The 17,241-nt window shown below is 35.6% G+C and overlaps 2 protein-coding genes across 2 annotated transcripts in view; one reads left to right on the top strand and one right to left on the bottom strand.

Moving 5' to 3' along the window:
• The window catches only part of Shrm (shroom), a 311,815-nt gene that overhangs the window by 252,856 nt on the left and 41,718 nt on the right, over positions 1-17,241 (bottom strand). The gene's annotated exons all lie outside the window — the stretch shown is intronic.
• Positions 7,564-17,241, top strand: part of Dbp73D (putative ATP-dependent RNA helicase Dbp73D) — a 54,406-nt gene continuing 44,728 nt past the window's right edge. The window contains exon 1 of the mRNA XM_090175040.1: positions 7,564-7,584. The gene's annotated coding sequence lies outside the window, so the exon portion shown is untranslated. The remainder of the gene's footprint in view (positions 7,585-17,241) is intronic.

Genomic DNA, 17,241 nt, shown 5'->3' with positions numbered 1-17,241 from the left:
TGGCAGTCAAAGGTTAAACCTTCAGATTTTTAAGAAGGGTTAAGGAGCCATTTCAAGCGAGGGGCGAAAGTCGCGTCGTTCCAACTATCTATATTTGGGGCCTCTTTGAGACGAGGGTAAAAATTAACAAGTTGGCAAGCCAAAATATACCTCTCCTCGGAGGAGTTTTTAATTTTCAATGAAGCGCAACTGTATCCGTGGTTCTGCGGTAGAACGCTCACCTGTCGTACAGGAGGGCTCGGGTTCGAATCTCAGCCTAAGAAAATATTATACTACACCCAATGGCAAAAAGAGGGCGTTTTTGGAAAAACCTTTTCCCTGATTCTAAGAAACTGCGTACGCAGCGATTACACTTTGCTCCGAAAATGCGGCTCAGACAGACAGACCCACAGACAGACACGGTGGTTGTATAACCCCTCCTAGGGTACAAAGTCCCCTCGGAGAGGTAAAAATTTGGTTCAATCGCGTTTATATATCTACCAATATGTCGAACAGAACGCGTAAAAATAGTATAGAGTTTTATTTGGCGAAGATATGAGAGCCGCAATGAATCACGATCCGGAAAAAAAAGGATATACAAAACTGGGATAAATTGCGGAAAAAACCGTCTTTTAGCGCAACTACGACGAAAGATAAGAATCCAGGCAAAACATTTTATTTCTCTTTCGCTGTAGATATCTAGAGGCTCCTTCGCGAGATCAAAACAGCTCGGGTTCAAGGCTGAGTGTTGTGTAGTTCAAGAAAACATAATACACGGGTGGGTTGGCAATACCTAGCCGCGTACTGGATATATTTCTAGTTTCGAGAATTTTGATAGCAGCCATCTTCTAAATTATAGTTTTTTAAACGTATTACGCGACGAAGCTAGAGCTTTATAGAATACCCATTGATATCAGAAGATCCCTTTATAGCGTTCAGATATGGTATTCTTTCCTTGTTGAAATATTTTATGTTTGGAAACTATCGCAATTCCATACTTTAAAATGTGTCATTTCTTGATATGTTAACTAATGACAAGATTTAAAAATACAAAGTTACAAACGCTCATACCTTAGGGGTCTACTAGTTTGAAAAGGAACGTTATTTGATTATCAATTGCCCAGAATATGTAAAATATATCTCCACCGTCCAAATTAATTGTTGATACATCCGCACTGATCCTCATTTATCAGATTACTAGTGAATGCAACCTCATTACACTGATAACTAGTGAATGCAACCTCATTACACTGATAACTAGTGAATGCAACCTCATTGCACTGATAACTAGTGAATGCAACCTCATTGCACTCATAACTAGTGAATGCAACCTCATTGCACTCATAACTAGTGAATGCAACCTCATTGCACTCATAACTAGTGAATGCAACCTCATTGCACTCATAACTAGTGAATGCAACCTCATTGCACTCATAACTAGTGAATGCAACCTCATTGCACTCATAACTAGTGAATGCAACCTCATTGCACTCATAACTAGTGAATGCAACCTCATTGCACTCATAACTAGTGAATGCAACCTCATTGCACTCATAACTAGTGAATGCAACCTCATTGCACTCATAACTAGTGAATGCAACCTCATTGCACTCATAACTAGTGAATGCAACCTCATTGCACTCATAACTAGTGAATGCAACCTCATTGCACTCATAACTAGTGAATGCAACCTCATTGCACTCATAACTAGTGAATGCAACCTCATTGCACTCATAACTAGTGAATGCAACCTCATTGCACTCATAACTAGTGAATGCAACCTCATTGCACTCATAACTAGTGAATGCAACCTCATTGCACTCATAACTAGTGAATGCAACCTCATTGCACTCATAACTAGTGAAAGCAACCTCATTGCACTGATAGCTAGTGAATGCAACATCATTGCACTGATAGCTAGTGGAAGAATCCAAACTGATCAGATTTCTAGTGGAAGCATCTGGACTTATCAGATTTCAGGTAGAACCATCCGAACTGAACAGATTACTAGTGGAAGCACCCTCATTTAACAGATTACTAGTGGAAGCACCCTCATTTAACAGATTACTAGTGGAAGCATCCTCATTTAACAAATTACTAGTGGAAGCATCCTCATTAATCAGATTACTAGGGGAAGCATCCCCATTAATCAGATTACTAGGGGAAACATCCCCATTAATCAGATTACTAGGGGAAACATCCCCATTAATCAGATTACTAGGGGAAACATCCCCATTAATCAGATTACTAGGGGAAACATCCCCATTAATCAGATTACTAGGGGAAACATCCCCATTAATCAGATAACTAGGGGAAACATTAATGACTGTCAATGATTGCAACGTCATTGATTAGACTGTCAATGACTGGAACCTCATTGCTCAGATTTCTAGTGGATACCTCCTCATTTATCAGATTACAAATGAATGCAGCTTCCTTGAAAAAGGTTTCCAGTACACATCCTCATTGATATTATTTATAGTGGATGCACCTCATTGATTTAATTTCCATTCTATCAATCCTCACTGAACAGATAACAAATAATACAAAAGTACTGATAATATTACCAACTAATCACATCCCAAATTATAAATTTTCCCAAAACCTCAAAAGACCAAATTCTATTTATCTAAGAACCACGTTATAAGAAATTACACTAGAATAAAACACCAGTTGGCTTAATAACTAATCGCATAATTACGTTAATTTATGTTTATTTATTAAATACTGGACACATTACTATAAAGACTGGGCTCAAAGACCTTAAAGCCCATTTTTTAGCCTTTACCAAACTTCTTTATAAAAGGAATAACCTTAAATAAAACACGTGACTTAAAAATTAAGAAAGTTTTAAAATTGTGAAGGCTTAAAAGAAATGTAATTATGGTTTAAAAAACTTCAAACTCGTTCATACGAAACGACGGTTTGCCAAGAATAATTAATACCATTCCTAAACTAATTACTAGAACCCGCAATTAAAGATTTAAAAGTATGAAGTTCACGCCGCCTATTGATTAAAAACGAAAGCTTTGACAGCTTCTACGGTCCAATTTTTTTAAACATATTTTCAAGGTCGAACCAGTGAATATTCGACTATTCATGATTTATTTTAATTCAATATACTTTTATACGAAGGCAGAGGAGGCGATAGCGGGAATCAAACCCTTTCCAGCATTAACTTTAAAGCATGATCAGAAATGGCTTTTCAGTCACGAATTAATATGGCTGGGAAAGAAATCAGTATTGTTAGAGACGCTGTTAAAAGATCCTAACAACCGGTCTACTATAGCCATCCCGGTGTCAGTCTATCATCGAGGCGAGGCACGATGGTGGTAAACTCTACGTATTAAAATTGCCTAATGCCTTTACGTTTGGTACCAGGTGATAGTGAAGACTCTTCCAAACTATACTAAGATTAAAAAATGTTTTGTATGTAAAAAACACGGCGTCGAAAAACCTGACTGCAGACCGACACCCTCCCCCCTTTGTGGAAAAATGGAAGAAAAAATTTAAACCAAAGACTGAAAAAAATACTTACAAAATTCGAGTTTAGGCGCAATCTCAAATCTTATATAATTCTTGGAAAAACATGGGGCCCAAAAATAATACCAGAATCACTATTTTGAAAAATTATGATAAAGTGGAAATACTTTGAAAAGTATAGAGAAAAATAATATACAAGAAATTTAAACGAAATTCTAGTTATTGAAATGAAATATTACTTTTAATAATTTATTTCATTGAAATATTCATTTCTATAGATTAAGTTTCAACTTGCTCTTTTCAAAGTTAAGTTCAAGGTATTATCAGTTTCGGTATCATGCAGGGTGAACGTAACGATTTTGCAGGAATTTCAAGAAAAAGAACTTTCGAGAGAAGGCTGGCGAAAATAAATGTTGCGATTCGACTGACTAGTTGTCAACAATGTTTCAAAGTCTACAAAACGGACTTAATGGAATTTCATGGGTAAGCGTTTTTCCATGTATAAGGAAAACTAAAAAAATTTTGTTATTTTTTACTGCTGGTTTCGGTTAAATTTCAACGTACATTGAAAATATTTAGGCTATTATTAATCAAATGCCGATAGCTTTTCAATTTAGCTACAATAATTACATTAAATATTAAAAGATTTTAAAAAGCTTTAAAGAAAAATAATAAGTAAATTTATAACAAATTAATTTTGTTATAAATCCACCAACATGTTTCAATTGCCAGATTTCAAAATTACGTTTTACAGTACCTTTACATTATGAGGTATAGCAGGCTTATTTACCTGCTTTTATACCCTAACATGGCGGCGTATTTTCACGCGCAAAATGAATTTTAAGATCCCCCTCTTTATATAAAATACGAGAGGTCACGTGATTACGTTAGATTCATCGTGCAGTTAAAGTTAGAGAGCACGCGCATATTTTCGTTTTCGCCGAGCTCGCGCGAAAACGCACGAGACTCGCTACACGGAAATATTAGGAAGTGCGCGCTCCAAATAATAACACTTTTTATATCAATGCAATTAGAAGAATGAAATTTTTGCTTATGATCCGGGTCCATTGATTTATTTGTCGAGTAACGCGTGTTTTTGCTAATTAGATAAGTTAAGTTTTAACGTTCTTTTCAACGTTTTATAGTTCTCGTAAAAAATAATTTGATCTGAATAAAATCAAAATTTCGCTTTTTGAACCGATCAGATTGAAAGCTGGAGAAAAGAAGTTTAGGATACGATTGACTGAATGACAACAATGTTTCAAAGTGGACAATCGTTTTTTTTAAAGAGAATTTCACGGGTAAGAGTTTTTCGATACACAAAGAAAAATAAGAAAATTAAATAGGGGTCCATTTAGACTTGGTAACTTACTTTGAATTTAGAAAATATTTCGTTCCAAAATAAATAAAATCCAGTAACGAAGTAAAATAATAATCTAATAGATAATAATTTTAAAATATCAAATTTTTTAAAAATTAATGTAAAGAATAAAATTAATTCCAAAATGTTTAAAAAGTCAAATTTCAAATTCAATGCAGAAAATTTAAATTCCAAAATAAATGGCACACGGTATATCGACAAAAGGGAAATTATACAAAAAAAAATGTTCCTCGAACTGAAAAAAACGATGTTTGATTTTTAGAAAAGTAAATGAAAGAAGGGCAGATTTTAAAAAGTAATTCGAAATGGAAGATTTACAGTAAAAACAATCCGTGTTAAATTTTAATATGCAACTGATAAAAATAATTAATTAAGTAAGTCCTCAGTTCACAAATTATTTCCCATCTTTTTAAATAATATATAAATGAAAACCTTTTTTTGAAGCTGGTACCGGCCAAAATTTAAAAATATTTGACATTGAAAATGTTAAGATGGATTTAAGGTGATAGTTTAATTTGTTACAACTTTAACAAAACTTAAGACGAATCGCATATAATAAAATAACCGTACTGGTGTTAATATTGTCTTGGTTCAACCTTTAATACCCTAACAAACCAAAACATAGTAGAGAACCAATTAGTTGTCTATACCAGTAAAATATTTGGAGAGTCATTGGCCTAGTAGGGGTATCAATTGTTTGCGGGAGTCGAAAATTTAGAATAAACAGTATGCTTATCTGTTTACTTTAAGATTTCAACCGAAAGGTTTAAGAAACTTTTAAATTTAAATTTTAGTTTCATAAATAACCGTTAGAAGAGGCAGCGCCACATGTCAATTGTCAATAAACGGTCTACCCCTCCGCAACTCGAAAAATAAACCACGATAAGGTTTTTTTCTTAAGCGTGATTTATTTATTTTGTCTGGGACGGGACCCAACTTTGAATAGGGTTAATTGTTCTCTCTTTAAAACTGTCCAACAAAAAATGACCTCTTTTAATATAAACCGTAGTTTCAAGCCACCACATCTCTCCGTGACGATATAATAGAAAAAAAACCCTTCTGTTGTTATAGTTATTACGAAAAAGTATTAGAAAAAAATATAACGAAGGATTTTCACGATTTTATCCAAAATATTTTTTTGGGAGACCGAAAAATACGGAACCTTCCAAATATTAGAGATGTTACGCTAACCTATTTCGCCAAAAACTGACGGACTTATAAATTATTCGAATATATGCAAGATGACTTTATTGGTTCCATTATCATCTCAAATTATTTTTTAAAACTTCGAAGAAAAATGTTCGTATAATGTAAGCGGTTATTATTTTGTGATGGTTTTGGGCTGGAGCCCTATTGTGATAAGAACTATCTTCTCGTGAGATTTTCTTACCTTGTGTGGGTGAAGAGGGAAAGTTAGAAGGTAGATTATTTTTTCATGTTGGTAGTCTGAGAACGAAGGGAGTGGACCGCCCAAACCCGTAAATCTTATTTAATGTCTCAAGTTCTGGCCTGCTTAAATTTTTTCTTAATAAAGTAAGTACTGACTTTTTAGGTGCTCGAGAAGGATTTAGCTATTTTCACCATGTTTGTAACAAACGTATTCACAATATCATTCTTACTGACGTTTTTAGGTCTGTCTGGTTACTGGTACAGTGGGATAAGCGTATATCTTGAATAGCCTTTTTTGAATTTCTGGTGTCTTAAATAAATATATTAGATATCCCAAATAAATAGTTGAATAGTTCTGATATCCCAAATAAATAGTTGAATAGTTCTAATATCCCAAATAAATAGTTGAATAGTTCTAATATCCCAAATAAATAGTTGAATAGTTCTAATATCCCAAATAAATAGTTGAATAGTTCTGGTGTCTCAAATAAATAGTTGAACAGTTCTGGTGTCTCAAATAAATAGTTGAATATTTCTGGTGTCTCAAATAAATAGTTGAATATTTCTGGTATCTCAAATAAATAGTTGAATAGTTCTGATATCCCAAATAAATAGTTGAATAGTTCTTGTGTTTCAAATAAATAGTTCAGTAGACAAAATGTTAAATGTCAATATTTTACCATTAAATATTGATTACCAAAACACAATTATTCAAAAATAATAATAATAATTAGCAAGGCAAATATTGTATGAAAAGTGGTCTGTTTATCACTAATTCGAACATTTGAGTTTTTCACTTTGTCTAGTTTCGTTTCTTCCTTCATCTACTTTAAGAGATCAAATCAAACTTGACAATTTCATTTAAAATGCAGATGCTTCTAATTTTTAGAAATCCCTACAATACAAATTAAATACTCTACAAGCTAGAGTATTCAAATGTATCAAGAAAACTTTATTCGTCTATAACGCGAAATTCAAAGGATACAATATATTAAATAAACCGACTGTTTTAAATTGACAAATCGATCGGATATCTTCCCATTAAACTCGTTATCGCTTCAATGCTAGTTGCTTCGATTCCGAGTAATAAATTCACCTAAGGTGTAATTTGAAAGACAAACAATGTCAAATTATCTCAAATCGCGGAAGGCCGTCGAGTTGGAACCCTTTGACATTTAAGCGACGGCTCAATGGGTTCCCATAAATATAAAATCCCCTTATCAATAAGAACCTCTTAATCGAGAAATTCGCAGAAGCTAATTCTTATCGGGACCAGGAATATCCTTTGCCTACGGGGCTCAATTACCGACGAGAGCTGTTTTACAACTTGGCGTATCCATCAGGATTATAAGGTATAGTAATCCAAGTTTCGATTTCGTTCGTCCATCTATTTAAAAACCAGTATTTATCTCTGGCTATAAGCCAACCCCACAGCTCCGTGCTCCCATTTTTAAATACTATACGGCTGCGGATAAAAACTCAATCGAAACTTTTTAACAATGGCTTTTATCGATAGCATCTTTTTTAACTTTTAGAAAATTAATTGCTTCTTAAACGTGTCGCATCAAGCATCGATAAGGCGAAAACTTGTTTCATTCTTAAATAATTTCGATTGTTACTTTGAGAATTTTATAAATTGAACTTTTATTTTAATTTATTTCATTTGGATGTAATCAATGAACTGCGTGAGTGTGGGAGCGGGTGTGCGCGTAGCAACGTTTGTTAATAAGCGAGATAATCACCAATATTAAATATTCGATTTTTTTAAAGACTAGCTTAGAGGTAAGCCTATCTATCGGTAAAATATTGAGCAAGAAAAGAGATGAGCTTCTCATTTAAGTACCATGTAGACTCGAGTGAATTTTATTGGCGCATGGCCCTGGGCTACAAACGTTTCAACAATTTGTTTCTTTCTACAATTTGTTTGGTAATTTTGCTACCACATTTTCTTAAAGATCAGGATAAAAATGATAAAACATTAAAGGTAGTATTTGCTATACAATTGAAAAACTGTGTTTTTAAGGGTTGCATTGATGCGCACTACCATTTAAACGCAATTTGACGTGGTCGAAAAGCCGAGCGGAAACTATAAGTAAAGATTCAAGCTGAGTGCTTGAAAGCTGTAACTATACTGTAGGTAAAATTAGGTTGCTAGAGCCCTAAGCGTTCGTGGGGAAAACGAGCGGGATATAAGATTAGCCAGCACTAAGAACTAAAGGTCAGTCTAAGATGACTTTGATCAAAACAGTGAAAAGACAGAATTAATGATGTAGATGATCTATCAAGACACAGATATTGAAAATGTATTGTATTTAAAGATAATAAAATTATTAAAAGAAATTAACTAAATTCAGTCATATAACTATTAACACTAAGATAGAATAGCTACGTTGAGACGATCATGGTCTAGTTTTCTTCAGGTACTAGAGCAGCGGTTCCCAAAAGGTGTTCCGAGGAAGGTTCACGGGGATTCCTAGAATTCGCAGCGCGGCCATCTTTGTTTGTGTCAATGGTCTTTTAATATAAGTAAATAAATGAGTGGGAATTTGGGGTTCCGCTAGAATTAGAAGGATAATTTAGGATTTCATAGCAAAAGAAAATGGGAACCACTGCTCTAGGGTCTAGAGAGGGGTAGGAATAACGTACTTCAATCGCGTCCGAAGACGTAATTTTTAGGAAACAAATGAGATAAATTTCTGATTGTTTTTTTAGGGGGAATTAGCTTACTTTTTTGAGTATGAGGGAAGTTGACATTGAAGCTAAAAATCTTCTCAACATAGTCATTCTACCTATGTAGAAATAAATAAAATTTTGCTTTCTACAGCGCGTTACTAAGTCTCCTAATTCACAAAACTCGAACGTATTTATTTTATTATTTCAATAATTTTGACGTAAGAAACCAAAACGTCAAATAGAAAAAAAATCAAGATATTTTCTCTTTCAAACTCTGGTATCACGAGTGTGATTGACAAGAATAACCTTTGAAACTAACGTGGTCCTTTTCCAGCAGAAAATCAAACTTGCTGTAATTGGGCTTTTCATCGCCAAATTGTTTGATGAAATTATAAAAGTAAAAATATTGTATAGTAGAATATACGGAGTATTTCTAACGCTATTTTTATGAAGGGTTATTTAAAATATTCTTCCGATGTAGTAAGCTGTAGAGTAATTGAGTTTGACGTTTCTTATCAACACCGTTGCAACATTTCTCTTGACTTTTCCGGTTTGTTAAAGCTCTTCTTAAAGAAATTTAACTTAAAGTGGATTTGATTCAAGAATTCGAATTCGGATAAATTATATTCAAAAAGCTGATTACAAGTTTTCAAAAAAATGATTACAAGTTTTCAAAAAAATTTAATGATGATAAAGTCATTAATGCGATGAATACTTATGTTTGACGCTTTAGTTTGGATTACAATCAAAATAAATAATTCGTTTCAAAATGTTTACCTTATTTATTTGAATTTGTAAAATATTAAATAGTTCATTTTTAAATTACACCGATTCACCTATTTCAAACCAAACTATACTTTTGGTACTCTTTAAAAATGGCAAGATAGTTTTTACTAAATATTTTATAAATTAAGCTATTACCAACAACGGTCTGAATACTTTGACTGATTACTTGTTTCAAACATAATTTTACGATACATATTTAAATACTGTATAACTCAAACCTCAATAATTTAATTTAAACAATTTGGTTAAAACACTTATGGTTAACGTTTATCACTCAGTTGTTCAAGTGTCGAATATACATAACGTATTTTATTTAAAAAAAAAACATATAAAGCAAGTATAAATATGCAGCATGTGCACCATGCCGAAAGATAAAAATTTCTAGTTCAATTAAATCTGATGTGAGACAAGGTTTTCCACTTAGCACGAAATCAAAAGAGACAACGCCTGCCTCCAAATAAGAAACAAATACAAAAATAAAATAAAACGCGAGTAGGCCAGGCCATAAACGTGGAAATTGTGGGATGGGTGCTCGAACAGGTTTGCGGAGAGGAGAAAGATGGAGCCACCGTAGTTTTAATAAGAGACGAGGCGCACACGCCAGACTAAGTACAAAAAGATGAAGAGGTTCGATTTAGGTGATCAATGATATTACCGTCTTAGAGTGTGACAGCGCAAAAAAGCTATTAAAGAATTACGACAAGGGGTAGGGCCGCGCTGCTTAACCATCGATGAACCCCTGCCGAGCGCCACCCAGTGGTGATTCGAAGCGCCAAAAAAACCACCACAGTCTGTTAAAAAGAAATATGTACACCGTTTTTAGCCCTACTCCTGGGATGACTAAACGATGAGGGTTGGCTGTAATTATACAAACAAGAACGTCCTGGGACGCAAATTGTGTTACACGAGTAGCCTACAAAGTACTATTTTGTGACACTGGCCAGTTTTAACAGATTCTGCTACGTTGTATTACTTTTTGTCCGCTAATATTTATAGTAAAGTTTCAAAAATATTGGAACCATTCTGGAATCTTAAAGTAGCTATTTTGATCCAGGAGCCAATTAAGAATTCGGCCCTAGCATCAATGGATAATTTGACATGGGAATTCACCCCGGGTATAAATCAGGAATTTTACCCTGGAGCCACACAAGAATAATCCCCGGCATCAATCGGGAATTTTACCCGAGAGCCACACTAGAATTAGCCCCGGGCATCAATCTGGAATTTTACCTGAGAGCCACACAAGAATAATCCCCGGCATCAATCAGAAATTTCACCCGGGAACCACTCAAGAATTAGCCCCGGGCATAAATCGGGAATTTAACCGGGAAGCCAGGCAAGAATTAACCCCAGGCATCAATCGGGAATTTTAACCGGAAGCCACACAAGAATCCACCCAGGCATCAATCGGGAATTTAATCGGGGAGCCACACAAGAATCATACCCGGACATCAATCGGGAATTTAACCCGGGAGCCACTCAAGAATTATCCCCGGGCAGCAATCGGGAATTTTACCCGAGAGCCACACTAGAATTAGCCCCGGGCATCAATCTGGAATTTTACCTGGGAGCCACACAAGAATTATCTCTGGGCATCAATCAGAAATTTTACCGGGAACCACTCATGAATTAACCCCGGGCATCAATGGGGAATTTTACCCGAGAGCCACACTAGAATTAGCCCCGGGCATCAATCTGGAATTTTACCCGGGAACCACTCAAGAATTAGCCCCGGGCATCAATCGGGAATTTAACCGGGAAGCCAGGCAAGAATTAACCCCGGGCATCGATCCGGAATTTAACCCGGGAACCACCCAAGAATTAGCCGCCTAGCATAACTCGATAATTTGACCGGACCTTGATACATAATCTGACCTCAAGGATTTACCCCAGGAACCAACTTAAAATTTGACTAGAAAGCCCCTCTTGAATTCACCCTGGACATCAACTGAGAATTCGACTCGAGACTCACTCAAGAATCTAGCTGCAGTCACCCTAGGTAAGCCACTGGTTTTCACCATTCCCAAAATTACATATCTTGCCTTTAATTTACCTTTTTTTAGTTTTTAAAATAATTGCTCTAAATTAATGTACTATGACTTATGAGAGTGAATTTCTGTCATAAAAGTGATGGCGGAGACGGGGCGTATTTCATAACATTTGTAGAATAAATGAGAAAAAACGTGAGTAGAAAAATTTCAGCATTCAGTATCGAGTAGTTGGGAGGGTATAAAAACTGAAAGTGATCGAAATCTTGAACCCTTTGAAGACTCCAGGCAGGAATGCTTGAAATTAAAGCAATAAAAAGCGTCCATCGCCTCGATCTCTCTTCTGGTGTTTTAGGCAAGAAATGATCGAACCTATTTATATGTAAAGTTGCTATCGATATTTCATGGTCGGGTTTAAAAATTATCCGTAGATTGCCAAAACAGATTACGCGGCAAGGGATAAATCCTACCTTAAAAATGGCACGTGTTAAGAATATTTCTCTCGTCGAGCGATTAATAGTTGGCGTTTTGCGATTCTAAGCCTGTAAGTGACTGGAAAAATAAGTCATTTAAGTAGTGACAAATTCGTTTTTTTTTTCTCTTTCCAAATGGGTTTGTGGGTATATATACTGAGAATATGTACGTCAAGAAAATCGTTAGGTAATGACATCGACACCCAAAGGCGGTTTAAAAAACGATCATCTTCAAATTTGTTTGCGACTGTCGAAATTACTGTGTAGTGGTTCCGTCAATCTAATTCTAATTGGTATGCGGTGTGTCGCTCGCTTGTGGATTCCAACAGAACGTTTTAGCTCAAATCGGAAGGTAACGAGTGTTAATAGGTTAAATTTCAACCTACGTCTAGGTATATCAACCACCACCGGCATACATTTGACACGCCCCGAAATATGCTAGAAACGAGATTGCTATACGAGACTTAAAACGTAAAAAAGCTGAACAATGTAGTAACATAGTTCGTCGATGGTCTCACGTGTTAAAAGTATTTATAAGAAAATGGGTTGTAATTTTTAACTTCGGGGTGGGCCTGTCATTTCAAAGAGTCACCATATTTTCTAATAGACATATATTGCTGCTAAGCAATTAACTGTTTCAATTACGGTAATTTATACCGTACGAAATGTAGACTCTATAAATTAACGTCATTAAGTTCCGTACATTAAAAAATAACTAGTTTATTTAACAACTGTACACACCCTCGCAATAAAACTCGCTTAACGGCGCAGGATGATATAAATCTTTAGTGAATTCACAAACTGCATCTTTCCAAACGGTACAAAATTAACATAAATTGGACTTTCCTTTCACGAGAGTCAAAGGGATACAAAAAAGTTGAAACTTGTAACTTCCTGTTTGGAAATCCCCAAGACGAATAAACAAATTTCCAATGGTAAGACAAGTGATTTGGGAAACTTCACGAGGCATTTTAACGAAAAATAAAAAAACAACAAGTAAGTAAAAGTATTTGAGAGAAATTCCAGAGATAGTGAGACAGATTCATTTATCTCGGTGGAAAAAAAACTTCCTTTTACAAAATGGATTAGATGAGAGCGCGCAGAAGAGAGCTTAGTTTGACTTCCAAGCTGGTGGAAAGAAATCGTGATTTCCAACTCCCATGTTTTGGTTTTATTGAGCCCAAATTTCTGTCTCAGCCCAAATAATCGACGCAAACGCTTGTACAAGACAGTACTCGACGGAAGAAGTGTTTCTCAGCCCACTATCCATGCGTCTACCTTGTAATCTCTATTCTAACCCGATGGGAACGCGAAAACAAAATCGCATTCTTCTCTTTTTAAGTATCACCATTTTCTTAATGGATCAGGTTCAAGTTGACCTTGTATTTTATTTCTATATCATGACGTGAAATGTTATCAGGAAAGCCGTTTGCTTTAAAACCCTTTTTTTTCGAGAAACTTTGAGCGATATGAAAAATGCTTGTCACCACGGGAACAAGCTTTGTTCGAGTGGTTATATTGTAAGCTAATTTACATCAATAGCTGTTCTCTTAAAATGTCACAGAGTCCTTCGAATTTCACTAGTTTCCGGCGCTAGTCGCCAGAAATACGGCTGGAGAAAGGTCAACAAATGATTGGTTTGATTTGCTATCACCAGCTAAGGAAGAGGAGAAGCTAACAGAAATTCGGGCATAATGTTTCCATTGATTCTGTGGCCTTTTAAGTAAAAACATCAAAATTAAGTCTAAATATAGAGTTCGTGGATTAGGAATATTGCACGCGTGAAATTGATGAATAGTTGACGCTGAAGACAAACAACACTTCAAATCTAATCCATTATCTTTATATTTGCGTTGTTTCTGTGGCTTAACTCGTAAAAAGTAGTAAACAAGAGCTAAACCAGAACTGCTCATTGTTTAGCTAAAATAAGATACTACGAATATAGAACAGAAATTGTAACATAGTTTGATCGATTCACCATTCAGTAAAGCAGGTTAGCAATTATTTAAGCATTATAGTCACATTTTTATCTTCAAGATAGCACGAGATAACCTCTTTTAAAGGTTTGAAGCGTAAAATTCATATTTCCATATGACTTAAGCATTTATGCATTCTTCAAACGTCCCTAGCAGAGAAGATTCGAAACAACAAAAAATACCCTAACCCGGACTGCGTAAATGCGTGTTACTCTGGCACCAATCTTAATGGTTTTTGGGATAGCAGCCTAGTGGCTCAATTATGTTCAAACGCTCTTTTCCAAATCAAAGAAACGAAACGGTCAAAGGTACTTTCGTAATGGGCAAAGTGGTTGCAATCAAACAATCCCTCCACCAAATAAACTCGATTAAAATACCTCGTGCTCGAATCTAGACATGTCTGACGCCATGAAAAAATACGACTAACATAATAAGCACGCCGAAGAACGGAACAGCAAATAAATAGTATAAAACGTTAGAGAGAGTGCTCTTTTTGCACGTCAAAATGTTTGAAGTACAAAACAGATGCCCTTGAGAATGTAATATCAAAGAGGTAAAAATTTGTCTTCTTTTTCCTTCCAACAGAAAAGTTATCCGAGAAAGATTCCAATTTTGTCGCCGCTTAAGCGTAAATATACTGAGAGGCTATGATTTCACCGTTGTGGTAGTCGTCGTCGTCATCATGAATAGACTATTCTACAGGGTGTTTCAAAAGGTTATGCAAAAATTTTAAGGAGTTTTAGGGGTGAGTTGAGAATTATACCTGCTTTATCCCCCATTTTCCTACGATGAGTTAAAAGAGCGCCAGAAAGCTTCAAAGTGTGGCCTACTAACCCCTGGAAGTAGGCTGCAACAAGCGTAAAACCAAGCAGCAGGGAAATGCGAATATTAGGGTTTGGGTTCGTGTGATAGGTACAAAAGGACTTTGTAAACAAATCGAGGTAGCCAGCGTAAAAAAGTAGACTTAAACAGTATTTAAATTCCCTGCTGCTAAGTTTTGTGCTTGCTAACTCGACATTTTATGACGTAGAACGCATTTGCACAGTTACCTGTTTCATCTACTAGCCGCAATCCAGACGACCGGAGCATTACTACGCATGCGTGTCTCTCCAGTTCAAATTACTAGCTGGTCTCCCTCGAGAGAGAGAAAATGTTGGGGGGTGGGCTGACACGCGCTCTTGACGTCAAAAGCTACTTGTTCACGTGCAAAAACTAGAAAAGAATGGGCAGCGATAACCCAGCATCTTGTGACGTAGATCGCATCTGTACTCTTAGCATGGTTCCACCTAGGAGCAACAAACACAAGGAGAACGCGGCTAACCTTTAAACACACTAACGCAGCGTTGTGTACAAATTTTATTGGTCGAACCTTTTCGCTGAACGTTTTACGGAAAGGAGGAAGACAATTTCCGAATTTTCCCCTTCCGTCGGCAGCAGGCACTAAAGCGTCTAACCTAGGAGCAACAAACACAAGGAGAACGCAGCTAGCCTTTAAACACGCTAACGCAGGGTCGTGTACAAATTTCATTGGACGAGCCTTTACGCTGAACGTTTTACGGAAAGGGGGAAGACAATTTTCATCTAACCAATCAAAACTGTACACAAGAAAATAGACGACTTCTTGACGGGTTGCGTTCTCCTTGTGGGGTGCCGCGTTTGTTGCTCCTAGGTTCCACTATACAAAATAAGTCGGGACACTGGTGCGTTCATATCATTCTCAAATCTCATAACTCGAGAGCAGCGCAACTGACCTAAAATAGCTCAGCAACCTTGTTTCCGTACGACCCGCGCACTCTGGACCATAAGCAGATACTGGTTTTGAATCTTTGCAAATTATAGAGTCGGAGGAGCACGAGGATTTCCCACAATGCTAATAAGAAGAGCCCGCGTCCCCAGCCAGATACAACGCGCCGATGCCAGAAAAAAACTATAAAAATAAAATTATATTTTGGCCAAACTAGAACCCGCTATTATGCGTATTAGGGGAGAGGTATGGAAAATATGTGTGTGCCTTGAAATTAGCATAATATAATAAAGGGGCGCACTGCAATTAGAGCACTAGACGCGTATCCGCCTATGCATGTAGACGCTTACAGGATGGACGTTCGCGACTTAAGAAAAAAACTTATTTTATCACAAACAATCTACTGTTTCATATATACACTGAGACCGTAAAGTATCGGTAAAGTACGATGTATGCCAAGGTCTTATCGTGAATTATTATAAAAATAATAATAACAATAATATTGTTTAAAGTGTAGAATAATGAAGGATGTTGTACGGTTTTTGGGAGCAAGCGGAAATATTCTTCTTGAAGTTGAATCACTACTGTGGACATTAAGATGTGATTTTGCCATTATTACAAATAGATTGCAACGAAATATTTTTCTTTTTTTGGAAATTCAAATTTTCATAATATTTGGAAATTAATAATTTCTTAAGATTATCGAAAACACTTTACGAATTATTATTATAAGTATTATTATTATTATTATTATTAATAAATGGTCTATAACGATATTAACCGTATTCTAAGAGGATCAATTGTAAATAAATAAGTGTTCTACAAAATAATGTCTATTTATATTAATCAGAAGTAAATGAACCGAAGTTATCGAAATCGAGTCAAATAAATGCTAATTACCAACCCCGTCTTTTGGCGCGATAAAATGCACTTGGGAATTGTGGGTATAGCTATTTCTAGGTATAAAAAAGGGTTTCATAAAAACAAAAACCTTTTTTTTCGGCCTAAGAGCGCAAAAAATTTCAAATTCTAGGTAAAAATTTAACTTCATAAGGAAAACGCCTCCAACATGGCGAGTATAGCAGTCTGATATCTTCGGTTCATTTACTTCTGATTAATAAATGTATTTATTATTAATATTATCATTTAGTTTTGCGTAATCAAAACGATGTGTACCAAAATTATTGGATTTTAATATTTGAAGCTAAGTCTTGGTCCCAAAATCCGACCTTCTTCAAAACTGTACAAACAAAAGCGTTTGTGTTGTGAAAATATTTTATTCATTCACAGGGAGTAACTCGGTTTAGCTACTTGCGTTCATCAAAAATATTTTGCAAAAATGTTTGGTTTGTGCCAATAACTTCTATTA

Source organism: Leiobunum rupestre, chromosome 5 (assembly GCF_980474605.1).
Source record: "Leiobunum rupestre chromosome 5, qqLeiRupe1.1.hap1, whole genome shotgun sequence".
Taxonomy (NCBI): Eukaryota; Metazoa; Arthropoda; class Arachnida; order Opiliones; family Sclerosomatidae; genus Leiobunum; species Leiobunum rupestre.
This window is presented reverse-complemented; position numbering and strand designations above follow the sequence as displayed.